The following is an 18,482-nucleotide window of genomic DNA, read 5'->3' as shown; positions in this document are numbered from 1 at the left end:
AGAAAGAAAAAGGACGCGAAACTGAAATGGCTGACCAGCGGACCACTGCGTTGGCCATACACTTATGCTCGCATTTTTCTTTGCATCGAACGGACGTTCACAATCTTTGCATTTACTAGCTATATTTTTATGATCTTGCTTGTTTGTCAACTAATTTGATTAAAATTATATTTTTGTAAATTAGGTACTTTTTTGTTATAAGTACATACTAAATACTATTTTAGTTTCGAGTTGATTTTCAATCAAATAAATATTAAAACCTAAATCCAGAATAATATTTTGGAATATTCCAAAACTGAATTTTTAAATTTAAAGATATTATTACTTATTTTATTGGTTTAATATCATTGTTTCTATTACATATTTCTTATCCAATTGCAGAAAATTCAACTTAATTATAATATGTAAAAAATATATTATAGAATTGATTTCGTGGAGTAATAACGGTTGGCGGTTTATATCGAGATTGAAACAAAAATATTCATAGATTTATACTTTTTTTTTGGGATTTGTTGTGAAAGCAAAAGACAATTTGTTTTTTAAATTGAGTTTGGGTTAAAGATTTTAAAAAACATATAATAATGATAGTCATGAGCTCCTTGTTTGAAAACTTAAATATTTTGAACTAATGGCGGCGGATTGAGACGTGTGCTAAGTCTGTAGCTGCCAGGGTCTATGATTTGAACCCTGGATCAGGAAAAAATATATAATATAATAATTTTAACCCAGTATTATATACTGTCCCACTGTTGGGCACGGGCCTCCTCTACTACTGAGAGGGGTTCGGCCTTAGTCCACCACGCTGGCCTAGTGCGGGTTAGTAGACTTCACACACTCTTGAAATACCTATAAAGAACTTCTCAGATATGCATGTTTCTTCACGATGTAGAAAAAAAATATATTGTGTAATAATTGAAATAAGTAACCGATATAACAAATTCATCTATTATTACAACTTAGGACTGCATTAGGGTTGGCGAAGACAAAGTAATTGCTATCGTCCGCAGCTCGAGTAAGTAAGGACTTACTTACTAGATATTATAATTTAAATAATTTACTCCAATACAATCATGAACAAAATAATTAATACAAATAAAATTGTAAAAAAAAATATTGCTTGTATGTACAGTTCGCCACAAAAGTAGCTGAGCAAATTCAAAACTTCAAAAACGCTTCTTCACAATCAAAAGAATCGTTTTTCTAAATTTAAAATAAAATAACTATTTTGAAGTTTGTTATAGAAAAAATAAACAATTTTTGCTAAGAATACTTACATAAATTTAAAACGGTTTGAAATTGTTTAGCTACTTTTGTGATTGACTGTACAACAAACAACATCCGAACAACAGCAGTAAACGTTCCAAATTTATTACCTACATAAAGTGAGACGTACCTTATGTACAGAAAAATACGTAAATAAGCCGAGCCTTTTACGGTCCTTTCCTGCTTCGGTGATCAATTCAAGTTTTTGTGTGGAAGTAGACGAAAGTTATTTACCTACAGATTTGTATGGAAAAAAAGATCGGCTCAGATTAACCATAAATAGAATTTCTATAGGAAAATGTAGATATTGTCAAGGAAATGACTACTTAGTTAGATGAGCCGTAGGACACATAAATAGCCTAATCAATTCAAAACTTTAAATCGCCCTTACACTTTTTTTGTCTTTAAAAAATAAAACGAAATGGTTGACTACTTCATACAAAGAGGAAAAAAACAATTAAACTTTACTTGCGAAGGCGATGTGAAGTTTTGAATTTATTAAACTACTTATGTGGCTGACTGTACATCCTAATTTAGAATTTTTTATTTTATTATACATAAAGTAGGTATTGTTCGCTGCTTTTCCCGTGTATTGAAACATTCTACTCTGTACTTCCTAAAAAAGCAACCTATGATTATCCATGGTCTATGGGTTTGCCATTTTTTTGTAGGTACAAATCCTTTCTATTACTTTGTTTATATCCGACAACCAAACCTCCATACAAGTTCACAAGAATTCGCATATAATATAATAAGATCAACTTTCAATATTGAACCTTTTTATTTATTTTAGGGCAAAACATTTTTTATCCTTATTTAGTTCAGGGCAAAATTTAATGATTTTTAACCTTTAATTAGTTTAGGGTAAAATTGAATATGTTTATTATCGTCATTTAAGTTAGGGCAAAATTTGAAACCTTTTTTTATATTTAGTTCAGAGGATAATTGAAACACGTGTTTGTAATGAAGTTGTCCTGACATAGAGCTGAGCAACATCGCATTATTTCATTTTGTTTATTTTGCCGCTGACCGTTCTTGTCGGCCGACGTCACGTCAATTAATATGTGCGTAATAATTTCCTGTATAAATCCTATTTCTGGACTATGGGTTAATTTATAGCCGACGAAATAAACGTAGTCGTTAGTCTAAAATGAAACTAGTCTAATTGTTATATGATCTTGTCAATTCACATTTTAATTAGGTGCCATTACCAAATTGCCTCAGTGACGCAATTTTATTACTGAACGATGCAATGTAATGTCTCGGGTTAATGCCTAGGTAAGGCAAAGTGATATTGTGTTTTTCTGCTCACTATCAGCCCGTAGTCTTGATTTTGCGCCCGATATGGCGATAGGCTCGCCCCATATCACATGGGATAGGGATATGAAGGTAAAGTAGGTGCACCACTTGCGCCTCCGCCTACCACTTCCATGCTTGAAGGCGCTGGTGGGTATACCATTACGTTTGTTTTAGATTTGCGAATTGTTTCCACATATTAAACTTTATTAACCAAACAGCGGATATATCGAGGCTGCGATGTAACGCTGACGCTCTACTCTATCTGAAGCCGAACTCCGAGCGCAATGCGATGTGACATTCTATATCAACAAGTACATTACAATTGTTCACCGTCGCATCGCTGTCCCGTCACGTCAGCTGTTTAACAAAACCAATTTAAAAGAAATAAATTCACCCTTTTAAAAAAATCTTTTGATCATTATGTAAAATAGGTAACATATTATAATAACAGCCCTGTATTATATACTTGTCCACTGTTGAGCATGGGCCTCCTCTACTACTGAGAGGAATTAGGCCTTAGTCCACCACGCTGGCCTAGTGCGGATTGGTAGACTTCACACATCTTCGAAATTCCTATAGAGAACTTCTCAGATGTGCAGGTTTCCTCACGATGTTTTCCTTCACCGTTAAAGCGAACGATAAATTCACAAAGAATACACACATGATTTTTAGAAAAGCCAGAGGTGTGCGCCCTTGGGATTTGAACCTGCGGACATTCGTCTTGGCAGTCCGTTCCACACCCAACTAGGCTATCGCCGCTTTTTTTTTTACATAAACAACATATTATTTTATACAATATTTACCACGTAACATGAAAGCAATTTATAATAAAAATTAAAATTCAAATACACCAGTTTGATCGTTGCCGCTGTAAGCATTGATTTACTGAAGGACGTCGAGGAGCTAATACATAATTCAAACAACTTATTACAAATGTTATTATGATCTGACGTCGTACATTGAATATTTATTTCGATTGCTGCGTAGCAAGGGTTCGTCGGATGCGTACTCAGCAATTTAATGATATATTTTCCTGTAGATATTGTGACGTATGCTCCGCAGTCATGGCGCAGTTTCTTATTGTGAAATATGCTGTCTGTTCTTAGATAGAAAGTAATTCTAGAACGTGTAAACAATGTTTCTTAATGTAATAAAGAGAATACCATTACCACATGTAATGTGAAGTCTCAAAATTGCCTCCATCTTTGCATATTAAGTTCCTCGCGGAAGTGACAAATGCTTAATGTCTTTGTTTGGAATAGTTTGGTTTTGTTGAAATATATTACGTATTTTAAACATGTCAATATACTGAAAAAGAATGTGTGTGTGTACCGAACACTTAATTTTAATTTGATTTACTTGTATTACGGTTACTACCTTGGTTGTGTAGTTGCGTTACTGTATGAATACAGTGCTCAGGTCTCAGGGTCGATCTCCGGGCCGGACAAAGTGATATTCATATGATAGGTCCCCTATGACCTCATGGGACGGAATACACACGGCGGAAAGCGGGGAAACTTGTTGCCTTTCTGCCTACCCCTTTGGGGAAGAGCAAGATACAAGAATTTATAACATACGTTCGTCACACATTTTACATTATAGAAACACAGTTTCTTCACAAACCTCAGACTTGCGAACCGGGTATCTACTAACAACTGATGTAACAGTTACCGACCTGAGATTGCAAATGACTTCTGTAAATCTGTTATTAAAATATAGTTTTCTATAAAATTTGCTCTAACGATACTGGTGACTATAAATCGCTAGGAATCCTAAGAAATATTATCTAGCAGCTATTTCTTCGGAGTGAAATAAGCAAGAGTCCTCCACAGTAATTGCTTACGCGGAGACCTGCATCGTAGTCTTTTGTTAAAATATATCTCTAAATTCGTTGCATTCCACATAGCTGTAGAGTAAAAAAATAAATAATATAAAAGAAATAAGAGCATTTACAGGTGGCGTATTTAGCGCACGTTTCTTTGCGCTTTGTATATCAAAGTACCTACAGTTTTCAAATTTCGAATGCTTGCGTTTTAATTTCTGTTTGAAACGCGATGTCAGTGCCTTTGATATTAGTACCATCTCTTAAGTCGAGGAGCATGACCTCATGGATAATGTATATCAAGGTGGTATTAATAATTTTATATAATTCAATGTAATACTATGGTTTTTCTATATACAATTTCAAGGCTTGCTCAATAATGCTCAAGTCGGAGCCAAACAAGCGCGGAGTCTCGATTATAATGAAAACTAAACTGCTAAAGCGCGGAATGTTTTAAATTAAACTAATTGTTAGACTTCTAATTTGTATTTAATTATGAGAAAACAAGATACTAAAAAGATTCGTTATTGTAGAAACTAGATATTTTCAATTTGAGTCTTCACGATTTTATAAAAAGGTTGATATTCCAAAAGCTATATAATGCAACAAATGGCTTTCATGAAAATAGTAGAAAAAAATTTGAGGTAAGAATTCTTTTGTATTTAATCCATATAAAGTTTAAAGAAGCTTCTACATTAAAAGTAAAAATTATTTCATTTTCTTGTCACAGTTATTTTGTTGAATTGTGATTTTAAATTATACTGTATGAAAATAATATTATTGTAATAACTTATAGTCTAGATAACGTAGATCTGAAACCTATCCAATACGTAGAAGTGTTATTTTTTAATCTCTCCCACGATTCGGAATACTTCCAGTGAATAAACAAACAACGTGTTTTTGGAGGTTTTGATTACTGCTTTGTAAGCAGTGGAATTATACTCTCGCTCCAGCCTTGTAACACAACGTGTGGTCCAATTAGTAGCGAGTCATTCAAAAATATTCCAGCTTTTACTCTTTATTAAGGGACGTTTACACTGAAATAACTAAAGACCAATTTGAATGATCCATCCCAAAAGCTAACTACGCATTAATCGTAAGAATAAAATAATTAAAATACATCACTTATCTATAAGCATGACACAAACACACACACACACACATACATACACCCACACATACAACACACGCCTTTTATCTTTGAAGGGGTAGACGGAGTTGCAACTGGTGTACACAATTTTCGTAGTCCGTATTCTGCCTCATGACGACATATGGAGCCTATAACCATATCGAGCACAAATTCCAAACTCATTGCTGTTACTCAGCAGAAAATGTAATATAATTTTGCTTTACTCGAAATTTGAACCCACGACCTCAAAGCAGTAGTCGTGCCATGGATGCAATAAAATTACGCTATTAAAATAATCAAGGCATGCAGTTTCCTAGAATTATGTGTGTATTCTTTGTGAATTATCGCTTGCTTTCAGGTCTCTATAGGAATTTCGAAGGTGTGTGAAGTCTACCAATCCGCACTAGGCCAGCGTGGTGGACTAAGGCTAATCCCTCTCAGTAGTACAGGAGGCCCGTGCCGACTACCGAACAGTGGCACAATACCTATATAATGTAGGACTGATACTACTATTCACTTAAAACTCTAGCTTCCTGCGTAAAATTTCGTTTTATAATTGAACATTCCGTTTTTACGGTCTAAAACCTGCATTGGGGCTTGAGTTCACAATTTAATGTTTGGTTATAGTTCTAATCCAGAACGAAACCATCAGAGAAGATACGATACAATGCTTATCAATGAGTTAATTGTATTTTGAATTCTATTTTCGCTAAACCTTTACCTTAAGACCATACTTCTATGAGTTTTCGATTTGCGGCTTTATCGTTCTCACATTTAAAGTTTGCCCAAATTTCAAAACCGTTCATCGAGCACTAGGCGATGACATCCAGTGATACACATTAATAGGATTCGGAGCTTATCAAACGATTTTTGGAAACGTTCCCTAAGTAATGAATAAATTATGTACGAGTATTACCTATTTACATTTTAGTTGGAATGTCGCTATAACTTCACGAGTTATACTCATGTTTAGTTTCATGTCTAGTGGCTTTTTGATCCAATAAACTATGGACGAGAGAGGCCAGATCCAAATCTAAGACCAAATAATTTTTGAAACATCTTACTTATTTTATTAACTTACTTTTGCAGTATTGGAGTGTGTGATGTGCAAACTAATCTTCGAGAAAGATTATTACCGCAAAGCTTCTGCAAAAAAATTCAATGTGTGAAAAATTACCACCATCTGTATATTAAAATTGGATATTTTTAATGCAGAGTTTAAAACCCACGTGTTATAGTTTTACTAGCATTTGTCGCATAATTTAAGCATGTCATTTTCATGCATTTTCAGTTTCGTCGGCAAGATTTAAAAAAAAGGTTCTACAAGGCATCGTGCGAGGCCTCGGGCGGTTGCCCGGTTCGCCCCCCTCTAAAGCCGCCTGTGCTCTGCAGCGATTACGAGGAATATTCGAGAAATGAATTTCAATTCTTGAACAATATTATCTAAAACACGTCTAAAGTAACATTTAGCCTCCAGATGTATTAATTGATCATTACTACCTCGGTGGCGTAGTTATAATTGTACACGGTACAAGTACGACCACCGCGCTGAGGTCCTGGATTCGAATCCCGGGTCGGGCAATAATAAACGTGACTGGGTTTTCCATCTTAAAAATTACTCAGTTGCAGCTCGGAGTCCGGAAATTGGCGGTGTGATACCCCTTTGCCTCGGAAGGTACGTAAAGCTATTGGTCCAGCGCCTGATCTCTCCGGTCATATCGGAATACCGTCTCACTAGACTATGAGAGTGAAGGAACAGAGAGTGCACCTGTGTACTGCGCACACACTTGTGCACTATAATATATCCTGCGTACCTGGCTGATCTCCGTTGAGATTAGCCGCCGTAGCCGAAATTCGGATAGGAGGGAATTCATTCAATCATTCAATTAATCATAATTATTATCCACTTCAATATATTACGCCTTCCCCATCATTTATGTTTAAGGTTTTTAGTTGCTAGAATTGACAGACTGGCTGGTAAACCATGTCTTCGGCGTTGAGTCCACCTTTAGATATGTATAATGTGCAAATAAAGAAATACTTCCTATACAAATAAAAGAACTAGATAAGGGAACTCACGCGATCCATATTTTCATATATCATTAATCTTTCCCCAACAACTAAAAGACTCACATCACTAAAACGGAGATCTGACGAGGGTCTTTGAAATTTAATATGGATAAAAGCAAGCCAAATTGAACAATACGGTATGAAATTCGAATGTCCATCAAGCAATACCTATTATTCAATAATATGGGGTGGAAATACTGTCACATGTCGGTATCTGGTAAAACAAAATACAAAAGGTGTCAAGTGATCGTAACAACGCCAAACAGCGGTGCGTGAGGGAAATATATACGGTCCAATCTCAGTTGTTCGCCGGCTTGCGCGCCAAACGACGGGCTGTTTCGCCCGTCTTATCCGAGAATACCCCGAACAAATCTCGATCAAAGTTCATAACAATTTGTTTATCATTTACAGCCAGTGTTTTTGTGGTTCGAAAAAAGAACGCGGAACGTTGGATGGATTTTTAAAAAAGAGGTGAGAATTTTGTTTGTGTTCGCGGTGTTGTTAAATAAACAATGTTATCTTTGGTTAATATTATAATGTTTATTTTCGAATCGTGTAATATTGAAATTATTAATTTATGGAGACTATAGGATTAAAGTTATTTATTGTGAGTTGACTTAAAATAAAAAAAAATAAAGAGTCGTGTGTTGAATTAATGATAGGAACTGACTAATTATGCTTAATGATTTAAATTAACGTGTATGCTATATAGACGTTTAATTTTATATATAACCCAACTGAGTTGAAATAAAACAAGGCGCTAATCGCCATTGCTCCAGCATCTCCGAGAATAGGTTCGTGCAGGTGTTTGCCATAAATTAGGTAATGAATAAGACATTAATTCTAATATATAAAACATTAGAATAGAGAACCAAATTCATCTATTTTCAATTTTATTTGTTTGGAATATTTAAATTAACTTGCGATAAAGTTTTTACCATTACCTTGAAGATTTAAAACCGATTTAATTTGAATAAGCAGATGGAAAAATAGATTACCATCATAGGAAACAGAATTTATGGCTTGAAATGCGTCATGGTCATTTTTGGAATGTTTTGAGGTTAAAGCACGTTATGAACAGTTTAGTCTACAATAAGACGATGTTGAGTAGACCGGCACGATACTATTATGTGAGTTAAAACTAAGATTACTTTTTTTTTACTGTACTTAATGGTAAATGGAGTGCGATCCAATAGACTGTAGACTGACGAGAGATGATTACCTCTTGACAGTAGATATAATTATGACGGCATGTTGGAACCTGATATACACAGGCTGATCCCGGAACGCAAACACGTGGGGCACTATGGCGGTTTTAACACCTTGTATACGGTGGTCGCTATCCGGGCGGATATTAAATATATCCTACCACCAGCATACGTGGCAACTATCCTGCTTTTTGTACATTAAGTTAAACTGAGCCCAAAAAAGACTCCACCCTATCTTAATATATCTACGTAACCCATCATAGTGAGAGTTTTACAGTCACTAATGATTACCTAGGGATCTAGTTTGCCTACTTTCTGCCATAAAAATGTATGTTAAACAAATAGTTATTATGTGATTTGAATTGTGTTGTTGTGTTTGTTATTTGAAAGTATTTAGTATGCTTTCTGGTTTCTATATATACTATTTTGAGTTCATAATATTATAATTGTACAAGTCTTGTATGACATCTTTTGCTCACAGTTTCGCCCGCGTGAGTGTTTTTTTGGGATAAAAGTCCCGCTATTTATTTTCCTGGGATAACAAATAAATAGATAAGTAACCTATGTAGGACTCTAGTAAGGACTAGGGTGTAAAATTTTCTAAAATTCATCGCAATCCGTTCGTTAGTTTTTGAGTTTATCCCGGTCAAACTGACACGCAGACCCGGCGAAGGACATTATTTTAAGAACCGACTTTAAAAATGGGAGGAAGTTGTCAATTCCATGTATATATTTTTTAATATATAAGGATTCAGAGCCACTGATGCGCACAAGCTACTAGGGTTTAGGCTATATAACATTTAGAAACATTATAAATTTTATTTATAGAATTAATAACATGACTAATGCCATTTAATATTTTAATCGATGTTTTCAGAATAGCTATTTTACCTTGATTGCCTCAAATAGAGTATTTAGATTAAGGGACTGTGTCACAAGTTTCGAGTTAATTTTATTTGACAGTAAAAGTTTAAGACCGCTTATGCATATATCACTAATTAACCGACTTCAAAAAAAGGAGCAGGTTAGTAATTCGACGTGATTTTGTTTTTTAACAATTTATTTGGTACCGTAGATTAAGGTGTGACTTTTCAATTTGGTCGGCTTACACATGTGACGTGTAGCATCCACTCAGAAGTACTACAACAGACGTTTAATCTATTCCGAGACTACTCCTGTAAACCAGGATCGGCAATGGCACGCATTTTATATACAGAGCGGTGAAGCTCGGCGAGTCTCAGGAAACACTAATTAATCTTAGCACGCTAAGAAATTTATCAAAGAGTATAGGAAGACGGAGAGGTAATTAGAAGGTAAATTAATTCAATAATTCACTTATGTGCTAAGACTGAGGCTTATTATCTTATGATTCGATATGTGAGAGAGACTAACGTATAATGATGGATAGTATTCATAATATTCTTGTTGAAGCTTATTGATTAAAGATCATATTTACCATCAGGAGGCCGCCGTCTATTGGGGCGAATGTATCTTTTCGCAATCACGAGCATCCTAATCGAAGGACAGCTTGATAGGCAAATTGGGATTTTTTTGACGTGAGAGTCAATTATTAAAGTCATCTTTATGAAGCGGTATAATATTGTTGTTTTTTTTTCGGTCATTTTAATGGCCTTTTTTGGTCTAGAAAACGTCGAGAAAGATGAATAACCAATAATACTAGTATAATTGTTTACTCATTCGCCAGCGCTGCAGTATTACATAGGTGGTATTGCAGTATATAGCTAAATGGGAAGCCCATTGTTGGAGCAATAATTGTTTATATTATGTAGGATTTTGTGTTTTTAATTGTTTATCTTTGTTCTAACAATAACCCTCTTTCTTTCTTTCTTCTATTGTCTTGTGTGGAATTAGTTCGGGTTCCGAAATTATAACCGTAATGTTATATTGTATTTTATGTTTATATAATTTTTCTAGATTGTAAATAAACATTTTACTCAACAATTTACAAACAGCTTGTTAATAAAATTAAAATGAATTCGTCTATATCTGATTTTTTTTCCAAACCGCAAATCGATCGTGAAGTTAAACTAAAGTAAAACATGAAATTATCTATTTTTTTTAATTCTAAACAAATCGTATGACCCGCAAATCGATCTTGAAGTTTGACTTAACTAAAGTAAAACATGAAAACAGCAAAACTTTTGTCTACAAACTAGAAAAATTATATAAAATAAACTATAAGCACATATGTATATTCCCTTCGTTTTTATCTTTCTATTTGATAAATTTCATTGAGGGTTATGTCAGTTTTCCGAACGACTTACTGCACTTAGTTGGTCGGTGGTATAAAATCTATCTTGGCTTGCAGAAGTTGCAGTGGCACCTATGGGATAGTTTAAATTATAACCTTATAAATATAACCTTATGTAACATTTACATACAGAGTATCACGCTTATTTCTCTTTTCAGGGGTAGGCAGAAATGTTATCACATTTACTTTTCGCTAGATATTATGGTCCTTTGTAAGAATGGCGAGTCTAACACATTTTGATGTGTGGGAGGGGGAGACGTATTAAATAGTGAACCTCGTTCCCTATCGGCATCCCTGTGTGATAAGCAAAACAAACCATGAGTTATGTAATTTTGTGAAAATTTATAAACCATTTTGTGAAATCATTAGTAAAGAAAAATATATATTTTGATATGTTAATTCTATCCTTACTAGCAATATTAGATCTTACGGCTCATTTAATAAGTTTTATACCGCTTTCAGCTTCGACTACGTCTCTATATAAAATATTATGCTAAACTTGCGTTTGATTGTGAATTTTGATATGGAGTGTATCGCAAAATAGATAGCTTTGTAGTCTTTCATCTTTTGCTTCAATGAATTGGCAAATTGTACTAATAATTTAGTGCATTTATCTACACTAAGGATAAAGCATATCCACAGATGTTATGTTGAAGTTTTCAACATTTCGCTTAAAAATTCTAATGTCTATCAAGAAGTAAGTTTTTTTATTGCTTTAAATGACGAGAAGAGCTTGCCGTTCATCTGATGGTAAGCGATACGATCGCCCATAAACTGTAGAAACACGATGCAACAGCTTGAATTAAAAAGTATTGTTTGGTATTTTACTGTGCTCACCATCCTGAGACATGAGATGTTAAGTCTTATTATGTCCAGTAGTTACACTGGCTACAATATCCTTCAAACCAGAATACAACAATGACTACATACGGTTGCTTGGCGGCAGAAATAGAATTTGCGGTAGTACCTACCCAGGCGGACTGTGACATATAAAATATCTACCGCCAGTAGATCAACAACTGCTATAAATTTTAGTTAATAATAAAAATATACTAAAGAATTATCACTCATATTTGAATTCATTAACTTTCTATTCAATAACCTTAGTAAGTAAACTAGGTATACTTTTCATGAGCAAAATCAGACAAGTTTTGTCATAAATCTGTTTGTTCCGCGTTTTACTGTTTATCGTCATATCTAACTCGGCAAGCATTTTTGTTAGCATACTGGGAGGAAATTTTTCATGCCAGCGTGTTTGATATAAGGTCACGCCAGGATAGACATTTTAACGATATTGCGCAAAACGTTTATTAATGATGTTTCATTGATAACAATTTACGTCACACGTTTGTTGGTTGAAATATTTATTTTTTATTTTGTGTTGCTATAGGTTTTCATGTATTGTGTTCATATACACTATGATGGTTTCTTATGTTTACGCGAATGTTAGGCATCGGAATGAAAATATTTTTCGGAAGTTTTGGCGGTTGTTTATATTATGATTTTTTGTCGACGTTTCGAAGACTTCGCATCCCTTATGGTCACGGGGCGGACCGAGATGTTGACTGTTTGTGTATAGCAACTACCGTACAATGTAAAATCTGCTATGCCGGCTCAAATGTGTTGCGTTCTGAGATCATTTTGTGTATATCCTGTTTCAAATATGCCGGCATAATTGTGTCGAATGTCAAGAGATAATCGACTTTCAACACACGACACCCTATCTGGACCGCATTACGGTTACCAGCAAGTGCAGAGAGGTTACTATGTTGTGTTCGTATAAAAAATGCCGGCATACAGCCGTAATACGGATTATCCTTGCGAATAAAAAGGGTTCTTTATCCTTGACAGACCAAGACTTAGAGACATTTACATTTATAGCACTGAAGCACTCAGGCTTTGAAAAACTCGTCCATTAAGTACTTATATTTATGGAACAAGTAACTAAATACAAACTTTCTGGCTTTTGCCTGCGACTTCGCTGCGTGAAGACGTTTTTCTGGGGTAAATATTTTCTCGTGAAGAGAAAACTATAGCACTCAGGAGTAAGGTAGCTTCTTACTAATGAAAAAAAAAAACATCGAAATCGTTGTTATCGAAATAGTTTCTTAGTTCAGCGCGTTCAAATAAACAAACTTTTCAGTTGTATGATACACAGGGTCATTTTGATATTGCGTTACTAAATAAAACCACATACATATCTTCTAGAAAATAACTGCAATAGGTTACTCGAACCGTTGATGTAAAATAAGAATTATAAGTTTCAAACACATGGTACACGCCATACTCGCACTAAACTACAAAATGACCAAAAAATTTGAAATGTAAAACTAGAATTCTTGGTGAAAATATTCGTTATTCATGAATAATTTTTAACACAATGTTAGCAAAGGTACGGACAAAGTAAAAGATATTGGCATAGGAACCTATGCACGAGTCGTGAAGCAACTCAATTTTTTTCCTAACACGCAGCGTAAGTTTTTAATTTCATTTCCACCTATAATTTCATATTATGAGTCACTAACCCTAATTTTAGCTAAGCTCCAATAAGTATCGTAATATGACAATACGGTACTAAATTAGATTGAATATTGGACATGTTTCGTGATAGTACGTTGAGTGTTGATTTCGTTTATCAGATCTGGACTAGGCCAGGGTCTTCGAACTTATGGGTTAAACTCATTACGTATTTTTTGCATGTAGAGATATTTATTTGTCGTCGGAAAATTTACAGAGAAAACTATACGGTCTTTTTTATACGTGCTCGCCAACGTGGCCTCGCTGCACCTGATAGTAAAAGGGGTGGAGTCTAATAGAATGTTGACTGACGGGGTATGATTACCCCTCGACAGTCGTCTCAATTGTGCCGGCCTGTTGGAACTGGATATACATAGGCTAATCTTGGAACACGACTCACTTGCGGGCTACCATGGTGGGCTTTAACACCATGTGGCGGATATAAAATATATCCTACTACTACCATAATATGTTAACCAACAAACCTTAATAAATAATCTGATTTCGTATTTGGATAATAGATTTTGACACCCGTAGAAATCCTAAATTGGCAGAAGTAAACAACATTAGCGAAGTGACATAGACTCTGTCAGATTTTAGTAGAAGCTCATCTGTCACAACATATCTCAAGCTTGTTAAGATCTTAACATCGAACTTTGTTGAATACGAATAGTGTATCAAATTTTATGATACAGTTATATGTTTCATTTTGCTTTATGAATAAGACCAATGTTAGTTTGTTTTTAAATATTCAAAGAGTCCATGTTAGATGTTTTAAACAACAATTTTATTGAAAATGTAATTCTCCGTCAACAAAAGTCTTTTCAAACGTAGACACAGCGATATTGTCTAGCATGATTCGCTCACTGTTAGATTTGTATTGTCTATTTTTCTTGTGATACTCTCCATGTCAACAGATAGCCCGTTTATTGGAATTCGTATCTACGTTTTATATTTTCACATATTTGAATTCAAAATACGATAAAGGTACTCGGTATTTTGAACAGTTGGTTGATTGCAAATATTGGTTGAATTACATTATGATAAAACGATAGCCCACAAATTTTTACGTTGTTTAAAATAAACAATTGTAATATATTATATAACTACCACAATAATATTTCTAATCCGTTTTATACACATTTTTACTTACCGCTTCAGCTCAGTTAATTTATCTAGACCACTTTATTAATGCATATGAATTACTAAGTTTTATTTACAAATCGAACTTCTTTGCTCCCTTTAGATTTCTGCAAAAGTAACCTCATTTTGATCGTATTAGCATTAGCTACACCTCCTTCTTTGAGAACATTTATCATATTTTAAGGCTACGCTAGGAGTCAGGATATAGACATTTTGTAAAGTCGCCAGTCATTGGGATTATGCCTTTAGTCATTTGATGCGATCTTTAGCAGGTCGACGCTCTGCGTTTTGAATACAGTATAAGTTTTTCCTTAAGTTATTTTGTATAGTATTACCTATTACAAGCATGTAGGTCTCTTGGTGATTGATGATTGCCGCCACTTATGAATATTCACACTAATATCCACAGGTATGGAGGGAAAGAGACAGACTGATAGATGAAATAGGTTTTTTGTGTATTACCGGCATTTATGGACAAGGAATAAGGTTTGGCAAGAAGAAGCATTGTTTAGCCTTCTATAATCACACTTCCCATACGGATTGTAGCAATCCCAATTATTTGTTAGTGTTATCATCCCAGTGAAGCTGACCTACGTCCCCCCGAGGGACTCTTGAGAAATTATCCCCCTGAGGCAATTCTTGTTCGCTTACTTGCTTGCTCGTTCGGTCTCCACACTAAATGAACAACCATGTACGGGAGACATTTGTCGTGGCTCTAGGCACACGGTTATGTGTGTATACCACATGGTTGCTAATTCACAATGAGGCTTATAAGTGCTCGCAAACAATCCCTGGCCTTCTCCCCTCCTCGTATCGTAGGAGAAAAACACTTAAAGATAAATATAGTAGACCCACGCTTTACCATTCGGCTACAGCATGCAGTAATGCAGCAGCGGCAATAAGCCGGCTTGACTATAGTAGAATCAATATCATTTAAACCAGCTTGAAATTAAGACCAGCTTGTTAGATTTCGTATAGTCAACGAGATTTGCAAAGTCCACAATACGGGCTCCCTCCTCTAAATACATCTATTTAAAAAACCATTTATGTACAAAACGGTTGTTGACAAACTATGATATACTAACGCAATAACTTTCGGAACTTATCTTCATTATTCTGACAACCCATTAAAACAGTTTGAAAATGCTGACATAATATCGGTTTGGCCGAATAAATTTAGTGGAGTGAACAATTATTACAAATGAGGCTTCTAGTTGTAAATTGTTGGAAATTTACAAGTCTCGTGGTTTTATTGTAGGCGCTCCTTAATGCTGGTTGCGAGAGTATTTAAGCGAAGTTCTTTTTTTTGTTTTTACTATTTAGCGACAAAGGAAATAACCAGTGGGATTTTTTTTAAAATAATATCGCTGAATGATAAAATAAATTAGGGACAAATGAAAAGTGAAGAGATTATTTATTTTTCGTTTTTTCTTTTTTTGTATATTTATGTTTTTTTAAGTATTTATTTGGTATAGCGTGTTTCTATAAGAATTTAAATTACTACGGCTATGCATGCAGTACTGAGGTCTGGGGTTCGGTCCCCTGGTCGGGTAAAGTAATATTGAGTTTTTTTACTCAGTATAATCCTAGGATTTGAAATTTGTGCCCGACATGGCGATAGGCTCGTCCCCTATCATATCATAGGACGGAATACATACATACATAGTAGCACATATACTTGCATAGTTGCGCCTTTGCTTACGCCTTCGCGGATAAAAGGCGTGTGGGTGTGTATTAATTTAAATTATTTTAGCCTAATTCACAAGTTTATTACATACCCGAGGACTCTACGTAACAACTTAAAGGTGGACTGAGGTTTTGCGGGGCCCTTTAGGGCCGGTTCCTGCCTAGGTCTCAATGCCACCGGATCTTGGACCTAGGCACATAGGCAAAGGATGGGAACACCGTAGGTTCTTAGTCAGTAAAAGTCTGACACGCCCTCCCGCCCATCCCAAGGCGGGAGATAGTCAACTGACGATTTACCTACGTAAAAAAAAAAAAAAAAAAAAAAGGTGGACTGAGGTCTAAGCCCTCTGAGTAGTAGAGAAGGGACAGAATAACAGTGTTGAAATTACGTGATAATTAGGTTATTTTCTCTACTGCTACTGAATATCTGCGTACATTTCCAACGAAACAAGTTGTTCACTAGAATAATTTCTTCTTGAGTTCCCCCGAAATTTCTAAATAAGTGAAATAGTTTTAATTAGACTTCGTCAGCGGGCTCTTCTTGGTTTCTATGAGAACCGAGTTTCAATTTAAGTAAAATACTGTTCTGATTTATTTTATATACTAGTTATCGCTCGCGGCTTCGCTCGCGTGAAATATATAAAAATGTGTATTATTCTTCATAAGAGAAAAGTACTAGGATAAAAAGTAACCTATGTATGAAATTAGGACATCGTTCATCGGTATAACACATTTCATCCATATATTGTAAGAGTAAGAAGTAAGATATGATTCATTATTAAACGTATATATCTGGCCCAACAGTGTAACGGCTATGTCGATGAATATCAATAATCGGTGTCAGTAATTAGCAAATTTCAATTTTATACTCTATACCTGTATATATTAGGTTCACAAAATATTGAATAATTTCATTGATTCAACATCTCGTTTGTAGTTTTATGCATTGTGTTTTAGTTGTCCGAAAGGAGTCAATTCAATTTCCGTAGTATTCCACGTGTGGCAGTTCGGATGCATTTGACAGGATATTGTCGAAACACGTCACGTGCGCGGACAGCTCTACAAACATAATAAAGCTTATTGTACATAGCCACAACAATAGGCAACTGAATATCAGTTAGTATTTTCAGTAATTTTAACCGTATTTTTGAAGCTATCTATTCAAAATTTATTTTACGTGTAGAAAAAACAATTAACGTCATATTTGTATAATATATTATCTTTAACTTGGTTGATTCATGTTGATGTTGTTTCATTAATTTCATAATGAAAATGTCACTAATATTGTCGATTCCATGCTTCTACTCGTAAAGAAGAAGTACGTAATTAATTTCCAACCAACACTATTAAATAAACAATTTAATAAGGAATATTTAGGTAGCATAATTTTCAAAAATACATTATTGATTTTTGAACAAATAACCCGTAAATCTCAGCATATTTACGCTGGAAGCTCATGCGCAAAAAAGTATGGAACGAATGCTCAAGGCCGCTAGCTCGGGCCTTAAAGCATTTATTGTTTCTTATTTTGCCGCGTGATATTTCAGAAATGTTTTCACGGGATCGTACTTGAGCAGACATATTGTTGTTTTACTAGCCACTGTGAAATGTGCAATAGATAGATCAGTTGAAACCGATGACGATAAAGATATTACATCATATTTTTGCAAGATTTTATTATCTGCTCACTCTTTATTGCACACAGATATAAAATAATGGCGGTTTTATCGGTCTATCGAGGTCTTATCGCTCTCAATAATGTCTGTCCAGACAGCCATGAAGTCCACCTGGATACAAAAAAAAGAGGAAGATTAATATAAAATTATTAAAAAAATATATTATTATACACTTAAAATGTAAACAATATCAGATTTTTATTTTATTAAGTGTACGTTATCCAATTTTACTATAGTGTAAAGGCAAAGGAATCTATTGACTGATTGAATCATCATATAAGGCTATGAAACACTTCTGATGGTGTTTTAGACAGCATTTCAAAGGGTTCCTATGAAGAGGGTTGAGAACATTTCAAGTGATATAAGGTATAGCGATGCGTGTAACAGACATGTTTAC

General features: G+C 34.7%; 1 protein-coding gene across 1 annotated transcript in view; it reads left to right on the top strand.

Moving 5' to 3' along the window:
* Positions 1 to 7,861: 7,861 nt before the first annotated feature.
* LOC115447766 (sex peptide receptor) overlaps positions 7,862 to 18,482 on the top strand; it is a 59,174-nt gene continuing 48,553 nt past the window's right edge. The window contains exon 1 of the mRNA XM_030174985.2: positions 7,862 to 8,054. The gene's annotated coding sequence lies outside the window, so the exon portion shown is untranslated. The remainder of the gene's footprint in view (positions 8,055 to 18,482) is intronic.

Source organism: Manduca sexta, chromosome 16, assembly GCF_014839805.1.
Source record: "Manduca sexta isolate Smith_Timp_Sample1 chromosome 16, JHU_Msex_v1.0, whole genome shotgun sequence".
Taxonomy (NCBI): domain Eukaryota; kingdom Metazoa; phylum Arthropoda; class Insecta; order Lepidoptera; family Sphingidae; genus Manduca; species Manduca sexta.
The sequence above is the reverse complement of the archived record's forward strand: the minus strand, read 5'-3'. Positions and strand labels throughout refer to the sequence as shown.